Below are 14,173 nucleotides of genomic sequence, written 5' to 3'. Positions count from 1 at the left end.
GTAATATAATTTTCTGAAGTGAATCATTGATGTTTTCAGGCTACTCATAACTAATTTAAGGACCAAGTTTTCTCTGATCAGCCACCTGTCCTGAGATTTTGCTAATATAAAACCCTGCCATAGCTCATATTTGGAGTAGAACTTTATTAAATCTAACCTGAAAGCCATTTCTTTATTTTTTGGCAAACATTAACCAAGCAGACCCGCTAGCGTCATTTTCATTAAGTGACTCTGGCCCTACCTGTAGCAAAATTAAATTGAGTATCTGCAAAAGACAATATAGAGCTCCTATGAGTTCTATAAAGTGAATTGTTATACTTCTTTACTTCTTTGGATATTGCAATATACATTACCAGGAACAGTAGGCTTGCAGCATTATTCGAGGGTCAATGAACATAAGCAAAAGGGGTACACATTTATTAACTAGAGGTCATTGTTCTGAGGCTGTGAAAATGCCTGACTTTGGACCTTATTAACTCTATTTGTATTTTCCACTATTGCACTTTTTTTTTTTTTTCTTTCGCTTCTCTTTTTTAGCATCTGGGCTTCCTTGGAAGTAGAGTAGAGCCCACTAAGGCAGAATAAAGCAAAAGATAGAAAACAGAGGAAGGATGATACAAGGGAGCAAACAAAGAATGAGGTATTCAAATTAGATGCTGTAATGTGACTAAGGTCAATCTAATTTCACCTCATTTTCTGAATGTCTATGAAGAAATAAAAATAACAGCAGACAGAAAGATCAGTCTAAACCCTGTACTTCAAGCAAAAAAAAAAAAAAAATCAGAAAGGGACACACTATGTTTAATTTTAAAAAAAGTTTTCCAGGAGAGAAGAAAAATAATATTTTAAGAGTCTCTTTCCTCATCACAACTACATAAACCACTAAGGGCCAAACACTTTGAGTAAAGGTGGGCCAACTGTTCTGAGACTAGCTTAGAAGTTAATTTATTGAGTACTTACTATGTACCTAATAGTTGATACTATTTACTTGTATTAGCTCATGTAATCCTCTCAACAGTTCTGTGGGAGGGTCTAATTATTAACCCCACTCTATGAATGAGAGAATTGAGGCTTAGGAAGGTGAAATAATAAGCCCAGGGTATCATGGTTACTGAATGAAAGAACCAGGATTGTCTGATTCTTAAGGTCCAACTTTCAACCTCGTAAGTATAGTGACTTCCTGTAAGATATGTGGCATTTGAGGGCCAAAACTCAAATACATACCATATTATAAAGACATTGAAATATTCTTTACATAGCCTCTCAAAGCTCTTTATATCCTTCTCACTTATACTCCAGTCTCCTCACCTCTTATGCTAGTGGCCCACCATTTCCTAGAGAACCTTGGGCGCTCTTACCAGTTGCTGTTGAGTCGACTCTAACTCATCGTGACCCCATGTGTGTCAGAGTAGAACTGTACTCCATGGAATTTTCAACAGCTGATTTTTCAGAAGTAGATAGCCAGGCCTTTCTTCTGAGGTGCCTCTGGGGAGACTCAGAGCTCCAAACTTTCAGTTAGCAGCCTAGCTCATTAACTGTTTGTACCATACAGGAATTTCTACGGGCACCTAAATAAATAAATAAATAAAAGCAAAAAGCTGTTTAGCCTTTTATTGTTATCCCTTAAATAGGTAAAGTAATAATGAAACCCGGGTTCGAAGGTGACTAGCCAGATAAGTGGATTTTGTAATGTTTAAGGGCTACTTTTTTGCGTTTGATCACAGTTCATCTCATTCATCTTTAAAATTATATGCAACTCATTACATAGGGATGTTTAACTTAATTTTGATTAACTTGATATTGAGGGGGTAACCCAAATGTTAAAAATTTCAGGAAGGGACATGAAATATGTTTTATTAAGGCCTCCAGATCGGCCATTATATGGCCGTGGCATTTCCACCTACCTGATGGCCTTGTGACTAAGAAAGTAATCTGTAAATTTTATTAATCCTTTTAGTGACTTAGGAGGTGAGTGAGGAAAAGTTTATTGTGAAATATGTTATTTTGGCACAAGCTCAAGTGAGGCTTTGCAGCACAGGATGTGGTTCACGCTGTGCTCAGCCCGCTTCTTGATTAGCTAGGTGAAACTGGGCACGTCTCCTAACCTCTGAACCCCCAGAGGCATCATCCGTAAAAGGTGAGGGGGGCCCTGATGAGCTCTAACCTCTTTCCAGGCTGTAACCTTCTAGGATTTTTCAGGCTCCAGACCTGGAGAGTCACCTGAAGTAGGGCACATAATTTTAATCAAAGCCAAAAATTATGTCAGGACACCGTTGTTATAATTAATATTCCATAGTTCTTAGAGATACTTAGATGAAAGCTCAAAAGAAAAGATGATCATGGCTTAAAAAATTCAATGAGTAATTAATTGCAGATGACTAAGGCTCTTCCTCCTGTTCTCCCCTCCTTTGGGAGCACAAAGAATAGGGTAAGCAATAAAAGTAGCTAAGTTCTTCCCGGCATGCCTAGAAGAGCTGAAGGAAATTTCTGACGTGATTTAGTACAGTTTTCTATCCGTATTAATTATTGTGAAATAGAATCTGCTTAATATCTCATATGACCCCCAGCTTCATTTGTAATTTGGAAGAGTCTAATAACGTCCTTTGTCAACAGCATCAACCACAAGTTTCATTTCACACGGGAGTTGATAATACTCCATCTCTCCTGCTTCCTCAGCTCTGTATTTCTTTATTGCAAAATGAGAACAGGTGTTTCTTTAGATTTGTAACGGAGTGGTCTTTTTTTCTAAGGGGGTACTGCACAGTGATAATAAAAATCCACACTTAGTCCAAGTAAAAGTTCAAAGTAGGGAAGTGTTGTCATAGGTTAGGTTGTTGTTAGCTGCCATTGAGTTGGTTGCCAACTCACGGTGATACCTTGCACAACTGAATGAAATGCTACCTAGTGCTGTGCCATCCCCATGATTGGTTATAGATTGAATTGTTGTAATCCATAGGTTTCTCACTGGCTATTTTTGAAAGTAGATCACCAGGTTTTTCTTTAGGTTGGATCAGTGGTCTCTAAGGTGGAGATTAGAATCAGAGGGGGTTAGGCTGTAAAGGATCTTGGCAGTTACTCGTTCATCTCTCTTCCCTTTTCACATATAAGCAACCTAAGACTAGAAAGGTTAAGGCATTTGTCCAAGGTCACACAGCAGATTGAAGGTAGAGGTAGGACTAGAATTTAGGGCTCCTGAGCCCAGGTTCAGATTTCTTCTACCATACCACATTATCTGCCTTTGTTGTAACTGAATGTAGAAGAGACAAATGGAAATCAGATAATTTGCAAGCTATGTGATCCTGCTGAATGAGTTGATTTTTGTGTTTGAATTCTACTTTTGACAACACAAGACTTAAATGTCTAGTTGTGTGTTTTGTACTTTACAGCGTGTACAGCATCTGAATGATCTAATTACTTTCAGGAGAACAGATATGCAGAATTAACCATGTTTTCTTCCCAGAGTGAAATAATTGCATTTTTGGATGGGTTCAGAATACATGCCTTGACATTAATATTAAATATAGTAATAACTACTCCTAGTGATACATCTGTGTGGTATGTGTGCACATGTGTAAATGAAAGTAAAACCAAATGAATTATTAAGACAGGATGAGAAGAGCCATGAAGCGAGACAGGCCACATCAGTGTCTGTCCGGGCTCTTGCATTAGCCAAAGGCAACAGCTCTGAGATGCACTCTGCATTCTACCACCACGAGCCTTTTAACGAAATGACTTCTGTTATAGTCTGGTCTGAATGGGCATGAATAGAGGAAGATTTTTTTCCAGTCATGGTCCTTTTTACTTTGAACGAATGGATATGCTTTTGCTGTGGACCTGGAAGATTGTTGTCAGTTTGTAGTAGCTCCAGAAGGTTCTATTTTTATTTCTTGAATCATCTTGGAGAAATTTAAAGACAAACAGTTCTAGATATCAACCACGGTGATGGAACCCCTGTAAGGTAAACTTAATCTTATGGAAACTACTCCTAAGGTAGATTTTGATTAATTGAGCTATTATGAAACATGGAGGGTTGGAAGATCCATATCCCTGTTTTGAATGCTTTGTATCTGCTCTTATCCAGAATCTAGGGAATTCCAGATGTGAGTTTGAATTCCAGCTTTACCACTTATTATCTGTATAGAAACAGGCAAGTAACTCTGTGGGCTTGAATTCCCTCTATATATGAGCTGATACAGATAAAGTATCTGATGCATAGTAGATACCACACATGTAAATAGTAACTGCTATTTGGGCAGGTCTAATAAATGGAGTCCCTGGGTGGTGCAGATGGTTAGGGTGCTTTGCTGCTAACAGAAAGATTGTATGTTTGAGTTCACCCAGAGGTTCCTCAGAAGAAAGGCCTGGCTATTTCTGAAAAGTCAGCCACTGAAATCCCGGTGGAGTACGGTTCTACTGTGATACACATGAGGTAGCCATGAGTTGAAATTGACTTGATGGCAACTGCTAGAATGAATAACTGAATTAATAGAGAAGAAAGAATAGATTATTACAAGCATGACTTTTTTTTTTAAAGCAGAAATTAAGTCTGAAGGTTTGAGATTTATTGGAAAGAAGAAAATATGTTAAAAAACGTGTTTAATAATACATGAATACTCTCTTTCCAAGATGTTCCTAAAGAATTGCTGGAAGGTAGTCAAAGAAATGGATTATCATTCCAGGTCTCAGAGCTTCCTGAATTACTAGCTTGTGTTGTAGCATCGTTATATAATTATTCTTTTAGAATTACTTCCCCTTTATTTTTTCCCTTTAAGTGAAGTTAAAATAAAAATCAAGGTTTCCTTAGGATCTTTTTATAAACCAATACGTGCATACACACCACACACACACAGAGACACACACATATTTGGGAATGTATCATTAGATACATACTTGGGAATATACTATTAGAACTTAAACATATCAAAGTCCTCTGTCCTTTGTTGTTAATACTAATTAAGGCAACTTCAGATTTGATGCTTCCTATCTGTCGGGAGGCCAAAGAATAATGCATTGCTCTTACGATTAGACTATAACATGTGACGGGCATTGCTTAAATGAAGCACTGGTCTAGAGTTAAAAGTGTTTTGTTCTTAATTAATGCCCGATTCATTGAACTGAAAAAATATTGAAAAGCACCAGAAGGCAAGCTGACTTGAAGTCATAAGTGGGTCTGTAGGCTATAGATATTTAAACGGGTGGTGTTAATTTTCCATTGAAATACTGCAGGAAAGATGGGCAAGAAAAAGTGTGGAGCTTAAGGGCATGTGTTGCCAACTGAGAATGTAAGAGGTTTGAAACAGCTGGTTCCTTGGCTTCCTGAAGAATGAAGCTTTAGGTTCTGGGAATTGGGAGGCAGAGGGGTCACTGTAGTTTTTCCCCTTGTATAAGAATGGATACTCTGTCAGAGGGGATCAAAAGTAATTTTCATGCAATGTCTACGTATCAGTTTTCCCTATTATTACTTAATATTTTGAATAATAATAGCTCGAATTACTCAGATCACTAGGGAGAGTCAGTATTTATTAATGTTTATTAGATGTTTGGATATGTTCTTTTGTGAAATTTCTCTTCATATGTTTGCCCGTTAAAATAAAATGGAAAATATTTATTTTATTTTTGTATGCAGCAGGGGCCTCCCTTTATATTATTCAGATGAGTAGCCATTTGTATCAGTAACATGTTTTAAATCATTTATTTCCCACTGGATTGAGTTGCCCTTTACCATATTCTCATGAATACTGGGGCATTAGTTTTGCATTCTATATGTATTCCATGGATTATTTTTTCTATTCTGTGCCATATTATTTAGGTTATAGTGTTTCTATAATACATTTTGTTACAGCAAGTCCTCCCTCACTCTTATTCTTTTTATAATTTATACAGCTATTATTGAACATGTATCCTTTTATGTGAAGATTAAAAAAACACTTTACTCATTGGGTTCTAATTGGAATTACACTAAAATTTGTGTAAAATATTATTTATGTTATTATTTAAATTGTTCCTTTAAAAAATGATATGTTTTTCTTTGTATATATTTTCTGTCCTTCAATAAAATTTTTATGGCTTTTAAAACATGCCATGTACTTTTATTATTAAATTTATTTCTAAATTACTTTACAATAATCCCAGGTAACTCAATGGGTAAATGCTTGGATGCTAATGTAAAAGCTGGCAATTGGAACCCACCACGTCACTCTGAGGGAGAAAGACCTGGAGATCTGCTCTATAAAGATTACAGTCTAGAAAACCCTAGGGGGCAGTTCTGCTCTCTCACAGGGGGTTGCTATGGGTTGAAAATTGACTCGACAGCACCCAACAACAAAAACAACAAATTGTTTTATAGTTTTTGTCACTTGTGAATACAATATCTTTCCCATTTGATTTCTTGTTAATTGTTGCTGGTATAGAAAAAAAGTTATTGATTATTGATGAATTTTGTATTGTATGCAGCCACTTTAACAAATTCTTTTATTAATTAGTTGGTTAGATTTTATGAATATACCATTATGCTATCAGCAGTAAGAGATAATTTTATGTTCTTTAAAGATTATCTGAATATTTAACATGCTTTTGGGCCATAAATGGTTTTCTAATTCATAGTCAACCAATTGAAGTTACTTCAATGAAGACAGTATGGTCTAGTGGTTAAGAGCCCTGGCTGTGAAGGCAGACTGCCTGGGTTCGAATCTTAGTTCTTGTACTTAATGGCTGTGTGACCTTTAGAAGGCCACCTAACTTATTTGTGCCTCAGTTTCCTCATCTATAAAATGGAGATAATAACAGAACCTACTTCATAACATTTTCTCAAGTGTCAGTGACAATGTTGGAATGGGTATTGACATTATTTTCTCCTTACACAAATCTGAGTTGTATGAATAATGTCTTATTGATGGAATCCTTTAAGTATTTATTCAAAAGTTTTTCAAGGAATGTTGTGTGCTAGGCTCTGTACCAGAGAACTGAAATTCAATGATTGGTAAGACTTGGCTCCCATCCTTAAAGAAGAAACTAACTTCTGTGAGAGAAAATAGTTGCTAAATAATTATGACACAGTGTAAAAAATGCTGTTGATGTGTAATACTGTAAGACAAACTTTGTTCAAACACACATCTGTGAGGAGAGCTGGGCAGCTGAGTATGAATATCTTAGCTCTTTAATCATGTATACATCCTTTTCCCCCATCATCTTATCTCTCCCTATGCATTCTTATTTTGAATATCTAGAGGACTTTTTAAGATTTCCAATGCAATGCACATTGTGAATTTTTCAACCAATTTAAGTGCATAAAACAAAGAGGAGTAAAAATTTTTTCAGTTGTTGATAATATCTTGTTTTCAAGACAAAAATGCATACATGTAGTAATCTGTTCAAACAGTACAAAAAGTATACTGTGCACTCTTCTCATTAGCTATACCCCACCCACTACCATCAAGTTGGGTCGACTTGTAGCAACTCTATAGGACAAGGTAGAACTGCCTAATGGAGTTTCCAAGGCTGTAAATCTTTACAGAAGCAGACTGCCAGATCTTTCTCCCGTGGTACAGCTGATGGGTTCGAACAGCTGACCTTTCATTTAGCAGCCTACTGCTTAACCACTGCTGTACCAGGGCTCCTCATTAGCTGTGAATCCTTCACTGTTGAGTCGATTCTGACTCACAGCTACCCTATAGGGCAGAGTAGAACTTCCCCATAGGGTTTCCAAGGAACAGCTCGTGGATTTGAACTGCCGACATTTTGGTTAGCGGCTGAATTCTTAACCACTGCACCACCAGGGCTCCAGGGCTATACAGATATCTATAAAAATCGCCAATGACCTGCCTACTTCAAAAGGCCCTCCTGTGTAAAGTAAATCAAGCCCCCTTTTCCCTGAGCTATCACTCACAGGCTCTCCATCTCTTTTCCAGAGGCAAAACACTGTGACAAGCTTCTCGTCTTATCAGCAAGACATGGTTTATGAATACACACAAGTGTTTCTACTTTATATGCTTATCTGACACCATCAGGATTTACTGTTGGAGGGTGAACTGAAAAATTGGGTTAAAATACTGAATGACATATGTCATGGATTGAATTGTGTCCCCCAAAAATATCTGTCAACTTGGCTAGGTTATGATTTTTAGTATTGTGTGATAGTCTACCATTTTATCATCTGATGTGGTTTCCCTATGTGTTGTAAATCCTACCACTATGATGTAATAAGATGGATTAGTGGCAATTATATTGATGAGATCTACAAGATTAGATAGTGTCTTAAGCCAGATCTTTTGAGATATAAAAAAGAGAAGTAAGCAGAGAGACATGGGGACCTTATACCACCAAGAAAGCAGTGCTGGGAACAGAGTGCGTCCTTTGGACCTGAGGTTCACAAGGATTGTCCTCCAGAGCCAACAGAGAGAGAACGCCTTCCCCTGGACCCAGCGCCCTGAATTTGAACTTCTAGCCTACTGGACTATGAGAGAATAAACTTCTGTTTGTTAAAGCCGTCCACTTGTGATACTTGTGTTATAGCAGCACTAGATGACTAAAACAATGCATAAAAAAAATGGTATAAATGTACAGTAAATATTTTTAAACAAACATGTATGCTTATTCTCCATTTGTGTGAAACAGGGTTGAGGCCTTTACTTTGACTCTGGGTTGTCAAGATGGAAGTTCCAGGTTGTCTTCCTTGCATAAACCACATCCATATTATATTATCTACTATTTTCAGTATGGATTTCTTTAAATTAGTACTACAACTTAAAAGCTCTTTTAAAATTAGTGCAGGATTTTTCTAGGTTTTTATTCATTTTTCTCTTAATTTTTTATAGTTGTCTCGCTCTCACCTAATTCAGCATCATTTTTCTTGGCAACCTGCCTTTATTAAGAATGTTCAAGGCATTCAATTTAGTTTACATAGACACAATTCCTTTTGAACTAATTTTTTATCAATTTGAATATAGGAAACCCTGGTAGTATAGTGGTTAGGAGCTATGGCTGGTAACCAAAAGATCAGCAGTTCGAATCCACCAGGCACTCCTTGGAAACCCTATGGGGCAGTTCTACTCTGTTTGATAGGGTCACTAGAAGCTGGAATTAACTCGATGGCACAAGTAACTTAAGTAATTAAATTATTAAATAAAATAATAGATCTAATGAGCCAGAATAGCTTGCAAAATCTTAGAAAGCATGTAAAACTCAAATAATGACAGAAGAGCTTCACCAATCTAGATGGAAGCCTACAAGTACTGAACACTGGGTTCCATTCAGTTGGTTTTACAGAGGGTTGGGAAAAGTTCTGTCATATATATATTTATTTTCTCTCATTTTTACCCAAATGGTAAAAATTATGCACGTTGTTTTATATCTCACCATCATAACACTATGCAGAGGCTCTTTGAAATTTGTGGTTTTATAAAGAAAATTAAAAAAAGTTGTTGAGAATGACCAAACTTACCCTCTATTAACTTTGAATCTAATGCACATTAAAGAACTACAATGTGCTCAGATACAGTACCAGTTTCTCCTCATTTATATATTGATGATAAACATCAGTGTCATTTATTATAGTTCTGTTGAATTCCTTGCATGCTTTACATTTTGCTAACAAGATGTAGTCTTTTTTCTTGGTATATGTTTCTTCTTGAATCAGAGCCCTTATTATCAAGTCTTAGTCTTTGGCTATGCACATGTGTCTCTTCTTCCACCTCCCAAAATAGCTTGGGGGCATTAGTGAAAAAATAACTTCATACCGATTATTTTGTGGATTATCTATTCTAGAAATTGCAGTGAAAGTGACAGACCACGGATGCCCACGTCTGAGATGTGGTCAGCTAGAAGGTAGGCTGGTCGGTATCATAAATCCGGCATGTCAGAAATCAAATTGGGGGAAGTTTGTGAAGTTATGAGGAATGGACTGGGAACACAATCCAAGCAAAGTGTCAAGTCCAAAAAATTGATGGAGGGATAGATCAGAAATTCAAGTTTAGAAACCTGTGGAAAAAGGGACATTGAACTAGGCACAAAAACTGCCATGAGAAGGATAGATCTATTTAATGACGCCACGCGTTAGAATCTGAATACTACACCGGTTGCCATTGAGTTAATTTTGACTCATGGCAACTCCTTGTATGTCAGAGCATAACTCTGCTCCATAGGGTTTTCAATGGCTGACTTTTCGGAGGTAGATTGCCAGGCCTTTCTTCCAAGATGTCTCTGGGTAAACTCGAACTGTCAGCCTTCCATTTAGCAGTCAAGTGTGTTAACCATTTGTACCACTCAGGGACTCCATCTAAACATAAGTCTTGTTCATAGGTCAGACAGCAGCAATAATGACATTTGATACTAGAGTCAATTGGGGGAAGTTATGTCCCCATCTTGGGTGAAAGGACCTAGTAGGTCATGCAGAATTGATAAATAGCTTTTGCTTTGTACTCCTCTCACAGGTTATATAGGTTATCTACAAAATTTACCTGTGTGGTTCTAACCTATAGTGGATAAGAAGCAAGAAACAAAAAACCAAAGTGAGAGGTGGTGACACTGTTTGGTTAGTGTCTGTGGAGCAAAACTGCTCGCTAGTTGCTCAGTGGGGTAAAAGGAAAAAGCCATGTGGCTATACTCACTCATTCTAGATGAACTGGTTTCTTCTAATTTATGATCGTGAATTATCAGCCTATAAAAATCGTAGGGAAAAAGTATGTTCATTAATTCAGTGTAGCCTTCAGAGGATGGTGGGGTAAAGATGATAAATGTATGGAGATTCTTGGTCTTAGTCTCAAAAAAAAAAAAAAGTGACAGAAAATATTAAGCTCATTGCCCCCACCAAATTATGAAAGTGAGTAGATAATACTTTTTTCCCTTATCTTTTTCACGTGTGATTAAGAAAAATCACAGCTACAAGATGTAAACAGAGAAAATCCTAGAAATGTTAGTTTTGTTTTAGTAGTCATTATTAACGACTATTATTTCTGTTGTGCTGTAACTTTTTTTTTAAGGAAAGTGTCTTTTATGTTGTTGGATTGGCACATTTTATGCGATTAATTGTATTTCTTTTTCGTCGTTAATCATTTTTCATCAAAGTTACATGTTAAACCTTAATTATAAGGGAAAACTGGAAAATCTTAATTGAGCCAATTTTAAAATTGCTTTATTTTTAAGCATGGCAAAAATATCAGAACTGGAATGTATTTGTTCTCTATGTCTAAGTCATATGACTGATGGATTCAGCTTAAGTATGGTTATTCTTGCTGACCGTATCTTACACACAGCTTTTGGTTGAGGTTCTGAAATAAAGAAGCATTTTGCCTCTGCAGTTACTAAAGATTATTCTAAAGCAAACCAGAAATGGTCCTCTTCGAAGGAAATTTATGAGGAGTAAATGCCTTGGGGATTTGTTGTTAGAATGAGTCTCTCATGTATCAAAGTGCCTTAGGAACCCTCGACTAGGCTATCTTTTGAAATAGGCTTATGGGCCACATAAAAATCTCTCTCATAGATAGTTCTTATGTGCTGGTATTAGAATATATTTATTTTAAAACCAGTTAATTTAGTGTATAATGACACGTGAGCTGTAAGCTGTCCCTTGCAATTTAAGTGGTACTAACGGGGTTGTCATTTGCAGCAATGCTTCTCTATTTTCTCTTTTAAGACACTTACTATGTTTTAATGTCATAGTAAAACATGTATCTTTGCTTTCAACTTTTTTCGGTTGTTTTGTTTTTCCCTTCGGTTTTCAATTTCATCTCAGCACATTTGAAAAATTGCTGGTCTATTAATTTTTTTTTTAATATTATAGGTATTGTATTACAGTGTTAAGTGTATTTTTCCCCCTTGACAAAAATCAGATAAATACTTTTTGTTTCCATTTGCTTTTTCATTAGATAACAAATATGGAGATCTAGGGTGACTGAGAAATACACATTTAGTAAGACTCCTAATGCTAGTTAGGGAGTGAAGTAAGAACATGGGCACCTTAATCTATCTGCTATTTCATTTTGATTCCTCTCCCTGAAAAGAGCTTATATCGTAATTTACAAGTCACACGTTTAGCCTCATAATTTACTATTCACACATTTATTTATTTATTTAGCCAATATTTGTGAAGAATTTACTGTCAGCCCACCTTAGGAGAAGATAAAAAAGGAGAAGACCTACCTACCTGTGTGTGTAGGGAGTCACATGAAAAAAACAATTATAGTGTAGAAATGTCAACAATGAAGAAAGTTGGAATGTAAAATAGAAGCAAGGAGGGAAGTTTTCCCAAGCCTTCCTAGCAGAGCAGAGCAGAGCAGAGCAGGTTTTATCCAACTTGAAGAGTGTGTAGCCAGCCATTCCTGGGTAGCTTGGTCTAAGGGAGAGCAGGGTGTTGATGCTGAGGAAAGAGCATGTAGATAGGTGCTGTGTTTGTGACAAGCCTGATAAACTGATACGCTGGTGTTTTCCAAAGTGTGGCCTTAATTTGAGATTTTTTTTTTTTTTTTGAGTTGGGCGTTGGAATAGGAAGGCTTAGGGAGCCAAATAAGTTTGGGAAATAGTATAAAAGAGATTTTTGTTTTCTAGTTGTAGGACTTCTGAATTTTGACTTTCCTAGAATGAGAATTGGCATGAATCTTTTCCTAAATCCACTGATCACAGAACTACTCACCACTCCCAACACATTGGGAAATGCTGCTTTAGGCCATGGGGACCCATCACCCAAAACCTGTTGCCGTTGAGTTGATTCCAACTCTTAGTGACCCTCTAGGACGAGTAGAACTGCTCCATAGGATTTCCAAGGAATGGCTGGTGGATTTGCACTGCCGACATTTTGGTTAGCAGCTGAACCTTTAACCACTGTACCGCCAGGGTTCCAAAGAACATTTTACTCTTAAGACTCTGAATCTGTTTTCACCCTGCCATCTCTTTAAGGTTATGAATCCTTCATGTACTGAAAATTTCCAAAAACCCTGATGATATTCAGTGACCAAATTCAAGGATCCTTAAGCCCCTCAAAATCCCATCAGGCTTAATATATTTTCTTAATATGGTTGAAACTTAATTTGAATGTTTCATGGATCCATAGTGTATTTACTGTGAAAATCTGTAAACAAAACATACTATAGTTGAGTTTCTTGTTTTTTTCAGTAAGAGATGAATTGATTAAAATGAAGTAATTTTAGCATTGAAGAGGTCCTGGAATTTATGGTTAAAAACTCTTTTTTAACTTGTATATGGTCCAATAGTAGAACAAATAACAATTTATTTAGTCAATATAAAAAGAAAATATTTCCTGTGGTGAGATTATGGATAATTAATTTTCTTTATGCTTATTTGGATTTTCTATATTTTCTACAATGAACATTTATTGCTTGTGTATTAGGAAAATGCATTAATGAAGACATTAAGCTGTAATAAAAATAGGAAAACATAAAGTCAATAAAAACGAGTGCTTCAGAAAGATGGTAATTCAAGTTTTGCTACTAGCTATATATTTTGCTGTCATTGGTCAAATGAAGTTTATAATCGTAATGTGTTATGCATTTTTCTGTTCTCTATCAGACTGTTTTGTTTACGACAGCATTGGGTTTTTGTTTTATGCCTTCAGTGCTTAGAATAGTGCCTAGTAGTAGGCTTTCTTTTAAATGCTGGGGCATTTGATCTTATAATGCTAACTTTTGGGGGCATAATTTACCTGTGGCAAAATGCAGGCATCTTAAATGCGCAGCTTGATGAATTTTTAGAAATGTATACACCTGTGTAACTACCAATCCAGGTCAAGATTAAGAGCATACCCGTCATCCCAGAAAGTTCCCTGGTGCGCTCCTTAGTCATGTAGCACATGTGCTTTTGTGTCTGAGTTTGTTTGTTTTTCTCAATATAATATTTTTGAAATTCACCTATATTGTTAATGGGTTAGAAGTTTTGTGTTTTTTTTTTGGTAATTGTTGGGTAGTATTACATTGTAAGAAGATATTACAGTTAGTCCATCCATTTTCCTGTAAGTAGGCATTTGGATAGATTCCAGATTTTGGCTAATATAAATAAAATCAGCATCTTGTCTTAGTTTAGATTATTCAAGGGAGAATCAGGACAAAAAGAAAGTATGAGTCAAGAATTTTTTTCATTCAGTCCCTAAGGGATCTCTAAGGGATGAATGAAATTAAATTGGTAATGTCTTTGATGCAAATATTTATTAAATACCTATTAAATTTAT

This window comes from Loxodonta africana, chromosome 1, assembly GCF_030014295.1.
Source record: "Loxodonta africana isolate mLoxAfr1 chromosome 1, mLoxAfr1.hap2, whole genome shotgun sequence".
Classification (NCBI taxonomy): Eukaryota; Metazoa; Chordata; class Mammalia; order Proboscidea; family Elephantidae; genus Loxodonta; species Loxodonta africana.
This window is presented reverse-complemented; position numbering follows the sequence as displayed.